This window comes from Chaetura pelagica, unplaced genomic scaffold (assembly GCF_000747805.2).
Source record: "Chaetura pelagica isolate M959 unplaced genomic scaffold, ChaPel_1.0 scaffold106, whole genome shotgun sequence".
NCBI classification, from domain to species: Eukaryota; Metazoa; Chordata; class Aves; order Apodiformes; family Apodidae; genus Chaetura; species Chaetura pelagica.
The window spans coordinates 2,217,031-2,236,430 of NW_009954222.1; positions in this window are offsets into that span (position 1 = coordinate 2,217,031).

Consider the following 19,400-nt stretch of genomic DNA (forward strand, 5'->3'; position numbering starts at 1 on the left):
ACCATTCCTCTGGGCAGCCTGTTTCAATGCCTGACCACTCTTTCAGTAAAGAATTTTTTTCTAATATGCAATCTGAACCTCCCTTGATGCAACTTGAGGCCATTTCCTCTCATCCTATCACTTGTTGCCCCCACCTCACTACAACCTCCTTTCAGGTAGCTGTAGAGAGCAAAAAGACATCCCCTCAGCCTCCTCTTCTCCAAGCTAAACAACTCCAGTTCTCTCAGACACTCCTTGTATGACTTGTGTGCTCTAAACCCTTCACCATCCTTGCTTCTCTTCTCTGGACACACCCCAGCAACTCAGTGTCCTTCTCATAGTGAGGACCCCAGAACTGAACACAATATTTGAGTTGAGACTTCACCAGCACTGAGTACAGGGGAATAATCATTTCCCTCATCCTACTGGCCACACTATTTCTGATACAAGCCAGGATGCCATTAGCCTTCTTGGCCTCCTGAGCACACTACTCAGCTGTCTGTTTCGTGTTATGCCATGTCTTAGGCTTGTATCCCATACAAATATATTGTTCTAATAGAATACCAGAGTCACAAAATTGTTCTGGTTGAAAAAGATATTTAAGAACATTAAGTCCAACCATAAAATCATTCTACCAACCATTAACCTAACTCTACCAAGTCCATAATACCACTAAAGGAACAGTCCAGAAAATGCTGTTTATCTCCATCAAAACCTTTATCCGTATTTCAGTTCATGATTTTTGTATTAAAGACATTGAAGTGCTAGAATTTGTCCAAAGATCAACAAAGATAATGTATGGTCTAGAGAACAAGTCCTACAAGTAGCATCTGAGGGAACTGGGATTATTAGCCAGTAGAAAAGGGGGCTGAGGGGAGATCTAATTGGTCTCTACAACTATCTGAAAGGAGGTTGTAGCAAGACTAGTGTTAGTCTCTTCTCCCAAGTAACGAGCAACAGAACAAGAGGAAATGGGTTTAAATTGTGGCAGGGGAGGTTTAGATTGCATATTAGGAATGATTTCTTCACCAAAAGGGTTGTCAGGCACTGGAATGGGCTGCCCAGAGAAGTGATGGAGTCACCATCCCTGAAGGTATTAAAAAGATGTGTAGATGTGGTGCTTAGGGACATGATTTAGTGGTGGACTTGGAAGTGTGCTAGGTTAATGGTTGGACTCAATGAAGTTAAAGATCTTTTCCAACCAAAACGAGTCTATGACTCTATTCCTCTGAGTTTATCATTTTTTCTTCTGATCAAAGCGATCTTGACAGACTGAAATATTTTTCCTCTTTTGTCATAGAATTTTTGCCTCTACTGGCCAAACAGTCAGTTTGTGTCACATATGGTGTCTTCACTGATCCACCAGAACCACAAATGAGATTGTCAGCTCATTTTATGGAGGACTTCAGGCAACCAACCAGGTAAAACATCTGAGTTACTTATAACTTGGTCAGATATGCATTAGTGACAAAAGGTGAGCTTGAAAGAAGTGGTCTTTGAATGTTGACCAACTATCTTGAGCCCCTTTACCAGCTAGTACCTTGTCCTGTATGACTTCTCTTAGTAATTGATTAAAGAGGCCAAAGTTTTCCCTGTGGGAGTCCAGGGTTCTGGTCTTGTTAGGTATTCTGTTCCTCCCACACAGGATCCTGCACTCCACCATCTCAGGATCACTGCAGCCAAGGCTGCCATTGACCGTCACCACCAATGAAGCAAACATTTAGCATAGATGCATAAAATTCTCATGCAGACAGTTTAAGTGTCTTTCAAAGCCTGGAGTAAGATTGCTTCTGGCTAATCCACATACCTAAACAAGTCACACTGTTTGAACTGAAAGTCATTACTTGAGGATGTATTTGAGTTTCTCGTATGAGACCTTTAATTTTTCCATTATGATTTTGTGTAGATCTGGTTAATGAAGGTCCAACCCAGGTTCTGCTTGTAGAAATAAATTATAGATTAGCTTATGAATTTAGCCACAATTTCAAAATATTACAGAATCCATAGTAATCCATGGTCTCTTAGGATATTCCTCCTCTGCTCCAGTTGCTTACTCCATCCATATATTAGAGTGCAAAATTTACTTATGTCAGTTGCTGTTATGTATGGAAATTCACATTGGCTCAAATACTCTAAGGATTAGCTAGTACCACAGTTGCCAAAATAGAAATAAAATTAGTAAGGGCAATAGGGATAGCTCCAATTTCTACATCTTTCCCTTTTCACTTAAATCCTTATATATTAAACTGAAGAGGTGGATGTCCACACAAAGAGCACTATTACTTATGTGTTTTGGATTTGATGCTGGAGACCAAGTGCCAGCTTTTCAGCAGGTCTAAACTGCTATAACTTCACAGAAATTAATCACAATGGCCACAACAAATGTAACAGCAGCGGGGACTGTGGGGAGTGGGCTTGCTGAGCAATGATAATCCAAGATGTCTCATGTGAATGTTAGAGGGCAGCTTGTTAATCAGAAGTTGTTAAAACAGTTGTTTGAAATTTTGCCACTGGACAGGATCTTTCTAAGCAAATGAGTAATCCTGACAGTACTAATGATACCAATTTATCACTGAGGCTCCATTTGTATGTTTTGTAGTTCCCAATCTGTTACAGGAAAATGGTTGTGGCTGGTTGAATGCTTTCTTTTTTATTATTTTTTTTTCTTTTTTCTTTTTTTTAATGAACATTTTAAGTACATAATTTTGCTTCATTTGTACCAGAAAATTGCCCAAACACCTTCATTAGAAATAAAGCAAATCTGTTCAATACTATCTGAACAGCAGGCAATATATGCACTGTTGAACAGAAAAACTTTAACAAACCTTATCTTGTACACATGTTTGTACTATCAAAGTCTGTTTATGTACTCACAAGTTTAGAAAAAATATGGGTGCTGCTACATAATAAACAGTGTTTTGCTACTCATCTTTTTTATCCAGGTGGTTGATTACATGGTATGGGATATTTTTGCAGGTGGTATAGAAAATAATATATACCAGCTGCTGCACCCACTGGGCAACACTTTGCTAAATGACACAGCACCGATCACATGTAACAGCATCTAATGACTATAAAGTGGTATCTTTACCAGATATTTATTTTCCTTGTTGAGAAAGATCCTTAAAAAATACTTTTACCTGCCTCTTTTTTCTTTGTATACTGTGTTAGGTAAAGGAAAAAAAATATTCAGGAGAAATAGAAGTGATTAAAAAAACACCAACAAAACTAAACACGACAGCAGCACAAGCAAGCTAACATAGCAAAGATGAACTGTGCACTGGGTGGCTTGGCATGCTGCCACCAGCACTTGGCATAACTCACTAGCTGTTGGCACTGGAGATGTTAGATGCACTAGCCACTAAGCTCCTGCTTATTATAAGAATTTTACTGTGCAGAATCAATATCAATATATTGCATAAACAACTGGACAAACCTTGCACAAAAATAATAGCAAATAGAATTTCAGTCTTTTCACATAAATCTGAAAATATAATAGTGCTTGACATTACTCTTATTGTTGTATCTGAAAGTCCTGATTATCACTGAGAAACATCAAATTTAATCTGTTGAACATCAGTTCAGTGCTTGCTTTGCCTATGAGTATGATTGGTGTGAAGAAAGCAGCAGTTAAAAAATTCTCTCTAGTTGGTACCTTATAGGAGGGCATTCAGGCTACTGGCTGTTATTTTTGCAATTAACAGTCATACTGATCACTTGCTTATTCAGCTAATAGTGGATAAGATGTCTACTTCCCATCCCTGCTTTAATTAATTAAAGTAGACACTAACTGTTGCTACAACAACATAACTGTTTCTTTATCTACTGCATGTCTTTTTCTGAAGCATGAGATACGTTGGCAAGTGGCCAAATTTAGTCCTGGAGTGGCTGGTAGATTAAGAACTTTTCAAGGCTGAATGGCACAGGAACACTATCATGGCTTACATTTTCGCCTCAGTTTTAGTGAAGAAATTAATATTTTTGAGAAAAAGTTTGCCCACACTTGGATTGCCTTAGGTAATGACAACACAGCCTGTGTCTCATAAAAATCAACATGGTTGAATCTTTCTCATGAAACACAGAATGATATAATGGGGTTTGTGTGAAAGACACATGAAATCACACACTTCTACCACAACTCCAAGTTCTTGAAGTGGAAGGCTGTGCTCTCAGTCTGCTAAACCCCTCTAAACATGTGAACTCTTACTCAGTTGGAAAGTGTCAAATCAATGAAGAAGATTTAAGCTATCACATGCAGTATTGCTTCCTGCTGTGGCTGATGAAGGATATATACAGTAACTTTAGTGACATTATTATTTTCTTTCTTGTAAGAAAGTGCCCTGTGAAGGAAGAATGTGGCATTCTTGTCTGTACTTTGCTGTTGTTAAGTGATACCTATGATTAAGCAGTACTAACTATGGGTAAGTTTTCTAAAAAAAGAAAACAGACCTACTTCACTTCTGACATTTCACTGAGCTGAGTGGATATAGCTGATCATGGCAAGGACAGAAACTGATGAAGTAGATGGACTATGTGATCATGCATCTTTATGTCTCTAATATATATGAAATGGAGGGGAAAAGATTACTACCTTTGTTAAATTATTCAAAGGAATTTTAAAAATAAGAGAAACTAAAAGGAAGCAGCATATATAAATATGCAAGTGTACATTCAATTACATGAAACTAAGTAGTAAAAGATGGTTGAACTTTTCCTGATTCCTGTCACCTTTCATTTTGTTCAGCTATCCAAGACCTTTTCTTTTTTCTTTTTCTTTTTTTTTTTCTTTTTCTTCTTTTTTTTTTTTTTTTTTTTTTTATCTTGCTGCCACCAGCAGTCCTTTCAGGAGCATGTTGACAGCTTTGAGCTGACAGAGAATCATTATAATCACTATAGAAGATATAAAGTCACAATGAGAAAGGAATTCATGTTTACAGTAGTGGGGACCACACACTGTGATAGTTTGCATTAGAAGCTCAGCAGGGGGCATGTGAAAGCTGGAGCATTATAGTGGATATGGGGGCTTTTGGGTATGAATAGGTCACGTGTGTTCAAGTACCTGTCTAACACATAACAATCACAAAATAATATTAAAAAAAACCATTATTGCTGCTACATTGAATATGTTGCCTCTTAATATTCCCCGTGGTCCCAAAATATGAAAAAGATACAACCTCAAATAATGGATTCCCCCTAACAATGCCACTAGTACATTTCAGCACACATTACCACAAAAAGAGAAGACTGAAGCCTACACATGAATAGATCAAAACAACATGGAACAGGTATTATGCCAAAGCAAGGTTATTCCTTCAGGTAATTGAAAAACTCTTATCCGAAATGCAGAAACAAATGTCTGAAACAAAAAGAACAACAGAAGCTCTACCTCTGAGCTCTGAAAAAATATTTTTAATGTCATAATGAGCAGGAGCTTATAGGAGCTCAAGACAGCTTTAAAAATCCAGGAAATATTCTCTAGGGAGATGCATACACAGATCAGAGATTCAAGTCTGTGATAAGTCTCTGTAATTTTTTCTTTCTTCCTTCTCTGTTTTTTTACTTTGAGCTTATGAGATGAACTGTAGGCAGTTTGAAATTACAAACAAATCTCTAGGAGACAGAGATCAAGCAACAGAAGCTTGGCTCCAAGGTCCTTGGTAAGGTAGCAAAAGCTGCATTTTATCCCTGTTACTACACTCAGGGTAGTCTTGGAAGAATGTTAAGGTTACACAGCAAGATATTTAAAAGTTGCGAGGTGCCAGAAGTACTTTTTAGCTTTCACTGGTGGAATGGAAGGGTGTTACTTTCTTCATTTTACAAATTACTAACTCTAAGAGGCAAAGATTAATGAGGTCAAGAGATACGTTTATTTTGGCTGCCCAAATGGAGATATCATGGACCTGATTGTCGGAGCACTTTGGATTTAATGGAGTAAATTAAATATATTCTAGGTTAGACACCATAATGGTTTGAAAATAAACATCTTAAGTTAGTGGAAGTGAATCACAGAATCTCAAAATTCTTGTCTTAATTGTTCAAAGAATATCCCCCAATGACTCCAGAGTCAATATGCATTTTGGAAAACTAAACTACCTCTGAGTAAATGGAGAATAACCCATAATAAATACCTGTGAAAGCTTGCACAATGTCATTGGTCAGCTGTCTTAACCACAGATTCATTGTGTTTTCTTCTCTGCCACAGCTGATCTGAATTACTATCACACTAGTATCTGCATGTTTGACATTGTGTAAGACAAAAAAATCACAAAAGGAGTGCAGATAGATTGCTAAGTCAAATACATTTGCTCCACAGTCATAACTCCCTAAGGTCAGCATCTATGTCTACAGTCACATTATGAAAAAAAGGAAAATAAACTACACAGGAAATAAACTTCTACACAGGACCCTGTTTACCCACAATGAACTCTTTGATTATACTTTGTGTCTGGTTTGCTCTGTTCCAAACAGAGTTCTTTGTTACAGAGACACTTATCTCCTAGAGGAATGGATGCAAGTTAATAAACAATATTTGTACTTTATTTTACTTAGCTGATAAACTGATTATTTATTTGTACTATTTATTTTACTTAGCTGATAAACATACTCATATTTAAGTGCCTGCTCCTAGACTTTTTCATCAGCAGCTATGTCCTAACAAACTTGACTAAGCAACTTCATGGCTACATTTCAGTATTGCTCACAAAATCATGTGTCAAATCTGAACTGTCAGACACGCTTAGAACTCTCCCCAATAAAATACCAGCGGCAGGTCATTCCCAAATGCTTTTCTTCCCTATATAAGTTTGGGATACTGTGCTAAAATTACAACCTTGATCTAAGTCTCTCCTCTACGAGATGGGATGTAAGACCATGTCCCAAGTGAACAAAATTTAAAACAGGCAAAAAGTATTTCTGGGGCAGGCGTTTCTGGTTCCAGCTTTTGCAATTTGCTCTGATATGCATGAAGACCCACTGAAGTAAAGAACTCAGTCTTTCCAAGGAAATGTCCTAACCACTGGTTACTAGAAAAAGCACAGGGAAGGGCATTACTACTCACCTTTCTCTTTTTTTTTTTCCTTTTTTTTTTTTTTTTAAGAGTGATCTGAAATGCCAGACTCTCAAAGAGAGAATTTTGATGCCTAACCCTAGAAGAAAGTGGAAAATAAGTTAATCTTCTAAGGGAGGAAAGCTCTCTGCTAGTCAAATATAGTAATCTGATCATCTAAGAGGGAACTCTCTAAATATTGGCATTATTTGAATGCTTTCTTCAAATCTAATTCCAAGATGGAAAATTTTATGCTCAAATGATGCTCAGATGCTCAAATTGGGAGCTGAGGAATTATTCATGAAAATACAGGCTGTCTAAAAAGTACCTCAAAATCCTACAGACTGTTTGTCAGCCTAGTCAGAGAAGGAAAGCTCTAAGAGAAATACATACCATTTACTTCAGATGCAGAGAATTTAGGCACAAGCTACTATTAAATAAAACTAGGGAAAGGCATGTGTTTTAGCACTGACTCTTGCTCATCTCTATTGTTTAGGCAAAACATAAAAAACAGCAACTGAAAGAGCAGTATTTAATCCTGAAGGGGAACGAGGACCTGATGCAGGTAAGCAGTGATACAGATCAGGCATGGTGTCCTTAGCTGACAGGAGCAATACTTCAGCAATTCCACTCTTCTTCCCTTTTTCTCCACACTGGGAGAAGCTATGACAAACTTTGATGCATATATATGATCTCTTTTATGTTTGACCATATGAGAGATTCATTACATATGTTAGATGGGTGTTTTCTCTCTTCTCTTTGTTATATTCTAAAGTGAGGTGTACCCAGCTCTTAAGATTTCATTCTTTTATGACCATATGTGATCTGTGTTTATACTTTTGTGACCTTAGGTATTGTCTTCTACCTGTATTTACAAGGTCTTTGTAACCTTCTTGAGCTTTTAGTCTTGTGGATCACTGCTATAAAATACACATTGCTAGAAGTAATATAAGGTAAGAGCCTTCCTGATAAGGTGGAGCCATGACTAAACATCCTCATCTTCTAGTGTTCAAAATTAAGTTTTCTTACTTCTATGAAAATTAATTTACCACTCTGCTATACCAGACTGAGCCATTTTTCACTTCTTTCAGTAAGGCACATATACTATGCATCAAAGAAATTAAGAGCTACTGGAAGTGGAACAGAGGCAGAGAACAAGACCATGCTTGTTTTGGGGGGATTTTTATTTAAATTTTGTTTTTCCTTTATATTCTATGGCACCTACATGAGAAGAAGAAAACCTCTGTTACTGTTCCTAAGACTACATTTCTTGCTACATATTTGAAGTAAATTAGGCACCTGAACTCTACATAACTTGTTTAATGAGTATTTGCCACAGATCCTAGTGTGAAGGGATAGTAGAACAGAATTTTTTGGTAACACTCCATACTACTATAATCCTTTAACCATCAGACCATGCTACCTCTATAATATTCTTGAGATTAAATTGAATTCACCTAATTAAGTGGAAATATTTCATAAACTCTGTTAAAACAGACTTCAGTATAGAATATATGCCACATCTAGAGTTACGTTATTACACAAAATTAGAATATTTCTTACCTCAAGACAGTTCTGCATGAGTTCTCATTGTTACATGCCCAGCACAATAATCTTTGTGTTCAGTTTCAGAACCAGCAAGTAATAATAGAAAAGCTAAAATTCTGTACATAGCTAAATAAATTAAACATGCCACAACTCCTAATTGCCCACAAAACTAAAATTGAGTTCGTATAAGCAACATTCTATGTGCTGCATTCATCTGGACTAGCTTCCCCAATTGCCTGGGCTGAGAGGATTGTGACTTGGAGAAAGTAAGGTGTTATGTTGTATTACTCCATAGCTAAAAGCTTTTTCCTAAAGGGCAAGAAAGGAAAACTATTAGAGACACCCATTCAGCTCTATCTCCATTAATATTGGCATTTAGATGAAAAAATTCGTGTCCATTGAAATGAGCCCCATTTGATATCTGAAGGCTGATTTATTTCATATGAAAAACTAAACTGTTGTAAGGATTTGTGTGCAATGCAAACCTGTTAAATACTTAACAGGGCGGAACAAAAAATGCATTCTGTAAGGAAGAATGCTGGCAGCAATATTGCTGCAGTCTGATTGGAACATTAGCAGTACTGGCCGTAATAGAAGAACACCAGTGTCAAGGAAATCTCATTAAAAACCCTTTCCTTTAGCAAATAATGGACTGTGTGGCTGAACTGTGCTGCTGTTGGTTTTCTGATTTTAGTCACTAAGCAAGGTTTCCTTATTAGCAAAATATTCTGGCCAGAATATGCAGAACAGGATTAAACATCTGATGTTTACAGAATGTATGTCATTACAATTCTCATATCTATTCAAAGACCAGGGCTAAATCAGGCCTACTTACAACTGAATGAATAGCTGTGGAGTGAGGTTGGTTACAAAACATCAAGTGGCCTTTGCTCATAATGTTGCAATGGGAATTGTTTTCTAAGAGACAATGGAAGCCCAGAATCAAGACAATAGGTAGACTTAAAAGAAGAATGAAAGTTAAATGCATCTTATTCATAAAAAGTGCTATTTGAAATATATACTTTATTTACCTTTATCTAACTAATGACAGTTAATGAAACCATTTTAAAATTAGGAGTCTTCAGGGAATATGAGGCCAAATTCTATTAATCTGTTGAAACTCCAGGACATACACATCAGAAATAAGGTATTTTCAAGTATCTCTTGCTAGGAATCACAGTTGCTTTGTTGTTAAATGTAATCAATGCTCTAAGTGAAAATGCACAGTAAGGTTTACGGAAAAAAATTATTAAACCAAACAATATATTTGGAAGGAAGTAAACAAACAAACAAAAAGACTGGGCTTTGGACACACAGAAGTCTTATTTTTCCATCTAGGCTGTTGACCTGGTGAAAGATATTACCCCTTCCTATGAAATTTCCTCTTTTGCAAGGGATTTCCTTTTGGGAAAAGACATACAATTTCTCAAAAGTTGTTCTTTTCATACAATGAGTAATTAAAGTAGGGAATGCAATGCCACAGGATGTTCTGAAGGCCAAATGTCTAATGAGTTCAAAAGGGAACTTGACAAGTTCATGGAAGATAGGTCCAATAGGGACTATTAAAATGTCATTCCTGACTTCATACCCAACTTTGAGAATTCCCCAAGTAAGTTGGGAGAGTAAACCAGGAAAGTATTTTTCTTGCTCCTGTATTTTTTCCCTAGCAACCTGGGAGAAAATCCTCGGTCACATTGACCTATTGTCCCAGTCTTAATATTCCTTTGTAATTTTATTACTAGCAAGGCCAGAAATGCTTCTGAAGTAAGGTAGCTGAAGCCAGTGATTCAAGGTCAAAAAGTTCACAGTGCTGTATTTTTTTGAGGACTAAAAGTGGACAGCTGTATTATGTTGAATTGGCTACTGGTCAATACCCAGTAAGCAAGATCAGGAGTGGTAAATCATTCCTGTGGATCCCAGTTGCACTCTACCCAGCCTAAAGTGTTACACACGCACAACACACACACAGTTATCTGCATTTACGTGTGTATATATATATAAATGTAATTGTATATAGGTATAATATATTTACATTTTGATTATATCAGATGCAGGAAGCACTGTTCCCTGAAATACATATTCTTTTAAATATTGGACAGCTTCTGAATAAAAATGAAGAAGAATTAACAGGAGAAGAATTTACAACTAGAGTTGTGGAAGGTGTCCCATATCCTCCTTGAATTCCCTAGTTTCTGCTAGTAGGAGCTTTGAATCCACCACTGGCTCTCTCTCTCTTTCTTTCTCCCTTTCCTTCTTTTTTTTTTTTTTTTTAATTTGAATCAACTAGAATTGCTCCCAATTATGGAAAGTAATTTAAGAAGCTGTTCTCCAGCTTAGACTCCATAACTGAATATGTGTAGTCAGTCTTAGTGTATGTTAACATATCAAACATGAACATAAATTTGATATGTTAGCAGGTCTGCTGTGATTAAACTTAAGATCAAGAACTTAATTGCATCACTATACAAGCACAACCTTTATCAGCCTGCTAATCTGCAGAGAAGGGCAGGATGGTAAATATCTCTCTGCACACATGATTTTTTTATTGTTTAGTCTTATTGACTACACCCTATTCATCCTCAGAAACATTACCTCTTCTCAGTGATTGCACAGAGAAAGTGACCCCTTAATATATAAAATCTGAATAAACTGGGACTGTCACTTTCTTTTGTCAGAATAATTACATAGACTCTGGAAACAAGCAGTCTGAGTCTTGTCCTATATGGCTGTTCTTATTCTCAAATGCAGAAGTCTTTTTATGAGCTAAATCCTAACACCTTTTGCATAAATAGGATGGGAACAGGTTGTTTTGATAACAGGGGTTTCCTGTGGGGTGTTGCCTTTAACGGACAGATAAATGAGACTCCAGCCAGGAGAAGACCCTGGGAAACTCCTGGCAAGAACAGAAGTTATATTGAGAAGCAGACTCAAACCATGGTGGTAGAAAAGAGACTTTTCAATGTTACCAGAGGAGTCACCCCATTATTGGTAACTGCATGGAGCTGCTGAGTAAAAAGCAAAATGAAAGTAAAAGGTATCTCTTTCCTATGCAGTACACTAGATTTTATTCAATTTAAAAAGTAATTTTTCTTCTTCAACTGTTATAAAAAATAAATAGAAAAACAATAGAAGCATTTAGACATTTGAACTTTAAAATGTGAGGAAGATCCACTAGAAGACTGAATCCAAGTCCCACAAAACAGACCCTTGATCTTAACAGGTTTGGAAAATAGGACTTTAAGGACATGCAACTAACTGTACTCCAATATTTAGTAAAAATAGCTCCTGTCTACATGACAATTAAAAGATGCACGTTAATTTAGTGGCCACTCCATGAATGATTACTCCATCACATGTCTTTGATGCCTGCAGTTTATCTCATTTCATGATGTGTCTGTCATTCTGGCTCTTGAACTGGGACCAGTCTTCAAGCTTGTTTTTAGTGTCCTGTGTATCATTAGGTCTAAGGAAAAAGGAGCATAGAACACTAGATCTCTTAGTTTTATAAACTCTACATTTGTTAGAAAAGAATTTAAAGGGTTCATTAAAAGTAGATATTCTGTTAGAGATAGAATTTTAGCTTTTTAGAAAGAGCAGGCTTTGTACACGTTAAACTACAAAAACAATTACACAATTTAAGATAAATACAATAAAAAGTCTAATTTTTTACAACCTTATCCTTATCCTTAGTAGCCTCTAGTCATTCTCACAGAAAAAAAAATTAATAGAATAATAAAACATTAGAATTTTCTGTACAATGTTTAAAAATATACCTTTCTTTTTAAATGTGATAATACACTTTTTGTAAAGGATAAAAAAACCCTGAAGTTCTACATGTCAGAGAACACAAACTTACTTGTTTTTTCTTTTTTAGTGGACTGACTGAAATAATGTAAGACCTTCTTCGAGCCTATTCCATATAAAAGACAAAAGACATGCAAATTGAAATCTTTTTCAATAACTTGAATTATAAAGAGTTTAGTGCTTTGGTTTGTTTTGCTTTGTGGTGTTTTGTTTTTTTTTAAATACCACATTAAAAGCAGAGTTAAACATATATCACATAAACACAAATGTAAGCATGTGTATATGCTTGTATACAAGGTACTTGCTGCCCCAACGAGGTAAGTACAGAAACAGAACTTTCCACTGACATCAGAAAAATATTAATATTTCAAAGTATTGCATGCCTTTATGTCCTGCTGATAATGGTTTTCCTTAAAAGAGCTGTAAGAGACAGTTGGAACAGATGGTAACTGGTTTGCTCTATCCTGCATCTCTTCACAACTGCCACAGAACTTTACCATTCATTAATCTTCCATAGACTTCCAGTAGCATAGCAACTAAATTGCACACACACACACACTTTGAGGCCAGCACTGCTGTCAAGCTTAAAATTAAAGTGAAGTGCACAGTGCCAAGTCTTTTAACCAAGCTCTACTATAAAACAGTTAGAAAAATAAACTTTTAGCTTGGAGCCTGACCCATGGATGTTCACTCCTAAAAGAGGGAACACTAGCTGGTCGTTATATCTAGGGCTTTCTATGCAGCAAGTGGAGCTGCAATTTTTAAGTGGGAATAAAACAAGAAAACATCTGTTTTGAATTCACCTTGACTCATTAAGGTTTAAGGTGAAAGCTATTTCCTCTATGTTTGAAGCAATGAGGGGAAAAAATACAGGTACTCAGAACACCCATATGATCCTTGCATTTGTAACAAGATCTCTACACAGCACGTAATAACTAAATAAAATTGTAACACATTTCCTTGGATTAGACATTAGGCCACAAATGCTAAAGTATCACTATTACTTGGAGAAGAAACACATACATCAAATTCCTAGCCCTCCATGCTTCATTTACAAAAATATAGCTCCATGATTTGCAGTCTGTGAACTCTTCTGAAGCTTTTCCTGCAAGTTTTTCTCTAACGTATTTTTTAAACCCAGCTGAAACCTTTTTTTTAATGTTGAATTCTCTCTCACAAAAGTTTTCATAACTTTGGTCTCCACTTCAGAAAATCAATAATGGCACCTATATAGGCAAGTCAAAGTGAACTTTGATCCCCACGCTGTTGAAAGGTCAGCTTTGCCTTTTGCCCCCTCTCCCTCCTCTATCACTGTTGGATGATGCACACTCAGAAGATACTGTAAACTGACAAACAACAATACAAACAGCTACAGCTGGAAGCCTAACTTATTATCTATCTTTTATAGCAATGTAGATATCCATATTACATGTGTGGACAGATGTTCCCAAAACCCAGAATTGAAATGTTGCACTGACTAGGAGAACAAAGCTACACCGTAAATAATTGCATTGTTCCTTCTGTCTTTCTCTTCTGTTCTTTATTTCATTTGTTTTTCCATGAAAAAGAAAAATCTTACATTTTTACTTCACAAAGTTGTATTGACTAATCTAATTGTTATCTTTCAAATGCAAATTTGAGGTTTTAATTTAGAACTAACACTATCTTTTAATTGCATCAGTTTTAGTGAAGAATTAGTATTAGTGTGCAATCTCTATAATCTCTATAATTATGGAGATTTCTGCAGTGGGAATCATAGAGCTCTAGATACAGTGTATCTGAATTTCTCTGTTTACCTAAATATACTTTTGTTGCAAAATACCTCCAGGTACAGTTATGCAAAACTGCAATGTAAAAGAGACAGCTTCTTGAAATTTATCTATACAGCTGAAGAATTTTAAATATCTTTGCTAATATTATTGTATTTAAAACTGACTGTGTTTCTATTTACTGTGTAGTTTCTACAGGTATTTCAATGTCCAGTCTCATATTAATGCAAAGAAATTAAATCAGTTAAACTACTCACATCTTCTCAATTTACTGCATAACGCTGCATACAAACAATGCTCCTGCAATAAGTGGAGCTATTTGAAATCTATAACCAGAAAAATTACTTGTCACTAAAAAGGTATAAAGTACTCCTTAGGTTTTTTCTATTTCAACATATATTTCTCACATTTTAATCTTTGGTTGTTGATTTAACAAATAAAGCAAACAAACAAAAAAGTGTAGACTGCCTAGTGAAGAACTCCTGAACATGAGACAATCTTTCCAAATTTGTAGACAGGATGAATCCATGTTCAAAGATTCATTATCTGGTTGATTCACCAAGATCAACTACAGACTCGGAACACCTATGACCGTTTCAACTGTCATCCTGGAATTAACTATGCATCTTGGATTACCTAATTAATACACTAGCTGAATATCCTTTGATTTTCCACTGCATGTAAAGTTGAAGAAAGTTATATATTCTTATGTACTATAGGGGACATTGTCATGCTCATTCTTCTATTTCTATTTTTTGTGGTAGCACAAAGAATATAACTTCTTAATACAGATTTAGTTTGTCACTGTATCTATTAGTGAAAAATGCAGACTAATTTATACAGAACACTTAATGTTTGGGATTTTCTTCTCATAGATTATTTCTAGGAAGAAATAGATGGACTTTGTGAGAAATCACTATCACATGGCTATGCAGAGGAGAAGCCAAAGTAAGACTACTGACTACTGGCCTTCCAGTACCTGAAGGGGGCTGACAAGAAAGCTGGGGAGAGACTTTTTACAAGGACATTTAGTGAGAGGGCAAGGGGTAATGGCTTTAAATTTGAAGAGGGGAGATTTAGATTAGATATTAGGAGGAAATTCTTAACTAGGGGGGTGGTGAGACACTGGAACAGATTGCGCAGAGAATTTGTGAAAGCCCCCTCCCTGGAACTATTGAACAGCAGGTTGGACAGGGCTCTGAGCATCCTGATGTAGTGGGGGGTGTCCCTGCCAATGCAGAGGGGTTGCATCTAGATGATCTTTAGTGTCCTTTCCAACATTAGCCATTCACTGATTCTAATCTAGTATTCAATTACCTTTTTCAAAGCTTTTTCAAGTTTTAAAAGAAAAACTTACATTTTATATCCATAGAAATTACTTGGCATTTTGATCACCATCCCAGTCTGTGTCTATACTCGTGAACAAACTAATGGGATCATTATTTGGAGTCATTATTATTGCTGCATCCTTACTAATAAACTTATACCCTACAAAACTAAAAGCTATATCCATATTGTCTTTTGGGAATTGTCCCTTTCTCAAACTGTCATTGGGAACCATTTGCAAGAGCTTTTTTGCAACAAACTGAAAATCACAAAAGGGATTACTATAACTCAAGCTTATAGACAAATGCATTCCGATATCCAGAAAAAGTTCTCTGGCCCTGTTCAGTTTACTAGCCTGGATGCAGGCCAAAAGACTTACAAGTAGGAATGAAGTGGATTGCTGTTCAGTACTACTGTTGCACAGGAAAGATAACATTTTACTCTTTTGGTGGGTGAGCTTTCATTGTTATTTGTATTTAGTAAGGGTCAAAAAAATGTTCAGTATCTGAAGTAGATATGAAACTATGTTTGATCCAGGTAGTCTTCTTTGCCAAAGTAGATGTGTTATTGCGGACACTAAGAACTAAAAAGTTACAACGTTACTACTTTTTATTGATTTACTAATATAATCCATAAATATATAGGCACTTTACAGACAAGTAGAAGACATATCCTTGACTTGAAAAGCATGCACTCTAAGACAATAGAGATAACAACATTATGAAGGTGTTAAGACCTGGATAAAGGGTGAGAGAGAGAGTATTTTCTTACACTGGATTGACAGAGACTGACAAAATAATGAGGCAATTACTGCATTTTGCTATTTTTGTACCAATATTAAAGAGATTATTTTAACCATATAGAGTAGATTTTTTATTTATTTTTTTGGTTTTTTTTTCTTTCTGAAGAAAGTTCAGGAGGAAAAACACTTTATCTCTTAAGTTTCTTTGCATAATGAGCATGATTATCTTTACAGAAAGTAATAGTCATAGCATATGTTCTAAAGTCTACTCTGTTCAGCACAGCTCCTTTTCATTGTTTTTAACTCCAGCCAAAATTTAAATAATTAAAAGTTAATCAAAGAATGTTTGAATCAAAATGTTTTGAAGAGAGATCACGGCGAGATAGTGCATTTATCTGCTAATTTTCTGAGGGTAAATTCACAGAAAGCTGCTTTTGTTGGCTTTTGTTATCTGACTGGGGGCAATGAATTTCAGATTGTTTGTTCTGCTGATAATCAAGTTACTCATCAGGTTGTTTAAGAATTAGACATCATTAGATACTTGATACATACACAAGTTTTATTCTTAAAGCATTTTTTTCTCTGCAATGTGAAATACATACTCTTAGTGTATTCAGGCTTCTTCTTTACACCTCTTCAGAACCTGTGGTATGTAATTTCTTTCAAAGTTCCCACTTAGGGCTTTGGAGGACAAGACTGTAGACAGGTTTCATAGTTTTTTCTGAAGGCAGAAATGCACATGAGTGAAAGGTAACTCGCGAATGGTCTGAGTTTGCTTTGACCTAAAGCAAGTTTTTTTGTTCTTCCGTGACTTATAAAGGAGATATACTTGGGCCTGTGTATTTGAGGCAAGATAAACAGATATTATAATGGAGCAAACAAACATTACTAAGTTTTTAAGGGAAACCAAAACAAAACAACAACAAAACAAACCTCATCCAGTCATGCTTAAAATAGGTTGACAATTCAAAACCAAAATTCCTAGGACTTTCCACCGATTCTTGCAAGACCTGTGATGCCATTAACAATTACACATTCAACCTAAGTGTCTCCTACCTAAATATGAAAATAATATTTCTGTAAGGAACAGGGCCCAAACACAGCCTCTTACACAACCTATTCCAGTACCATTATTTTCAAGGTTTCCCTCCCAAGCATAGATCAGATACAACAGTATTAGACCTCAAGTGTATTTGCTGTCCGTTAGTTAAAATGTACTTCTGTTGCTAAACATCCAACAAGCATTTATGTGTAATATAGCCCATTTTAGACAAAAGGCTTCCAATGTTCAATCTCTTCTACATATATAAAACCATATCCTTTTCATCCTTTTCCTAGAATTTACAACAAGGTAAGTAAGTCATTCTTTCTTCTGACTTAGTACAGTCGGGGACTAACAGCTGTGGATTATTGAATGGTTTGGGTTGGAAGGGGCCTTTAAAGGCTATCTAGTCCAACCCCGCCTCCAGCTAATGGCTTTTGTTATTCTAGGTACGTAGTATATATCAATATATATGTTGTCTTTCAGTCTGTACACTCCACTGCCAGACTAATATTTTTTTACTGTTTTTTTCTGTATATGGGAAATTAATCCCCTAGCATTACCATCCCTGCTTGGATAAACTAAAGTCAGGACTGTATGTTTATCATGCCTGTATTTTATTACAATTTCTTTCTTTGTCACATATTTCAAATTTTAACTTTACATTTCTTGTAGAATGATGTGGAAAGCCAATACAGTCAAATGAACATTAGAAAACCTTTTTATTACTTTTAAGGAGGAATTGAACTGGTAATACAGTAGTTGAACAAAAGTAGTTCAAGGTGCCTACGAAGATTATGAGATTCCTTGAATAAAGGAATAGAATATGAGGAATATGACACAAATCTCTTTTTAAGGAATCTTGAAAGATTGGCTGCTTCTGGCTGTTGATACTGCAAAACAATCTCAGTGAAAAACAGCACCTTTTCTGCTTATATGACATGAAGCATCTGGAAGTCTTTGCTACCATTATCCATTTTTTCCTACTGAGAACAGACCAGTAAAGCAAATATAGTTGTTGCAATGATTTGGAAGATTAATCTGAGTAAACGTAGCAACATCATTTTGTTTTCTAGTCTCCAGTTACAATTGGAATCTTCATTGTGGACTACAAGATCCATTTTGTAGTGGGGACTTGACACCTTGAGAAGGTGTGTTACATTGAGGAAACTCAGAACAAGTATAAGCTGTCATTACTGAACTACTCTGCCCTCTTAGAATGAAGTATTTGCCAGTACCATGTAGTGGATGGTATTTTTCTGGAAAGCACCATTTAATTGCCAGAATATGAGAATCAAAATTGGATCTTGAAACTAGTATTTTCAAGGCCTACATCAATGTGTGAAATAACAGGAATGAGAAATCTGTCTCAGAGAACCGCATCTAGGAGATTTGTGTTTTTCAGAAAGCTGCAATTTTCCTGTACTTTTCCAGTAGCATGAGCCCTGCATGACAAACTCCTCTGTTAGATCTCTATGCCATGTTTCACTTCCAAGAAGTCTCTTAAAATAGAGCAGAAAAACAGAGTTCCTTTTGTCAGGACACTCCTGGCTACATCTAATCCCAGGTTTACTGTTGTTTTTCTAGAATACACAATGGGATCAATCATTCTACCATGTTTTCTTCTAGATGTGCCTATGCAAGAGAGTGCTAATCGGGGTGGGGCAAAAGCATGTCAGGGAACACACAGTGAAGAGTGAAACAACATGGCAAATCACCTGCTGAAACCCATACCTTGGCAGCTTTCATTTCTTGATATGGCCTCAAAAAGCCTAGGTGGGAGTGCTGACTGGTCCCTACCTGGATCATAGGAAATTTCCTATGGATCTCTGATTGAAACCAGACACAAAAGAGGAGCTTCCACTCAAGAAAGAGGATTCTGATGCATTTTGATGGCATAAAACAGAAATTGAACTTAATTCAAAGTGTGGCCACCAGCTCAAGCAGTGTTTGCATCAGAGCACAGAGCATTAACAATCAGCTGATGTTCAGAGATTATACCTAATTTACAAGTATCAAAACTGTAAACCTGGTTCTATGACCTTCTGAAGCAACAGAGGAGCATTTGTAAAAAAGATCATTGCTGTGTTTCTCCAGACCTATGAACACGTGATGCGCTGTCTAGTATGCAGAGTCATTCAGCAC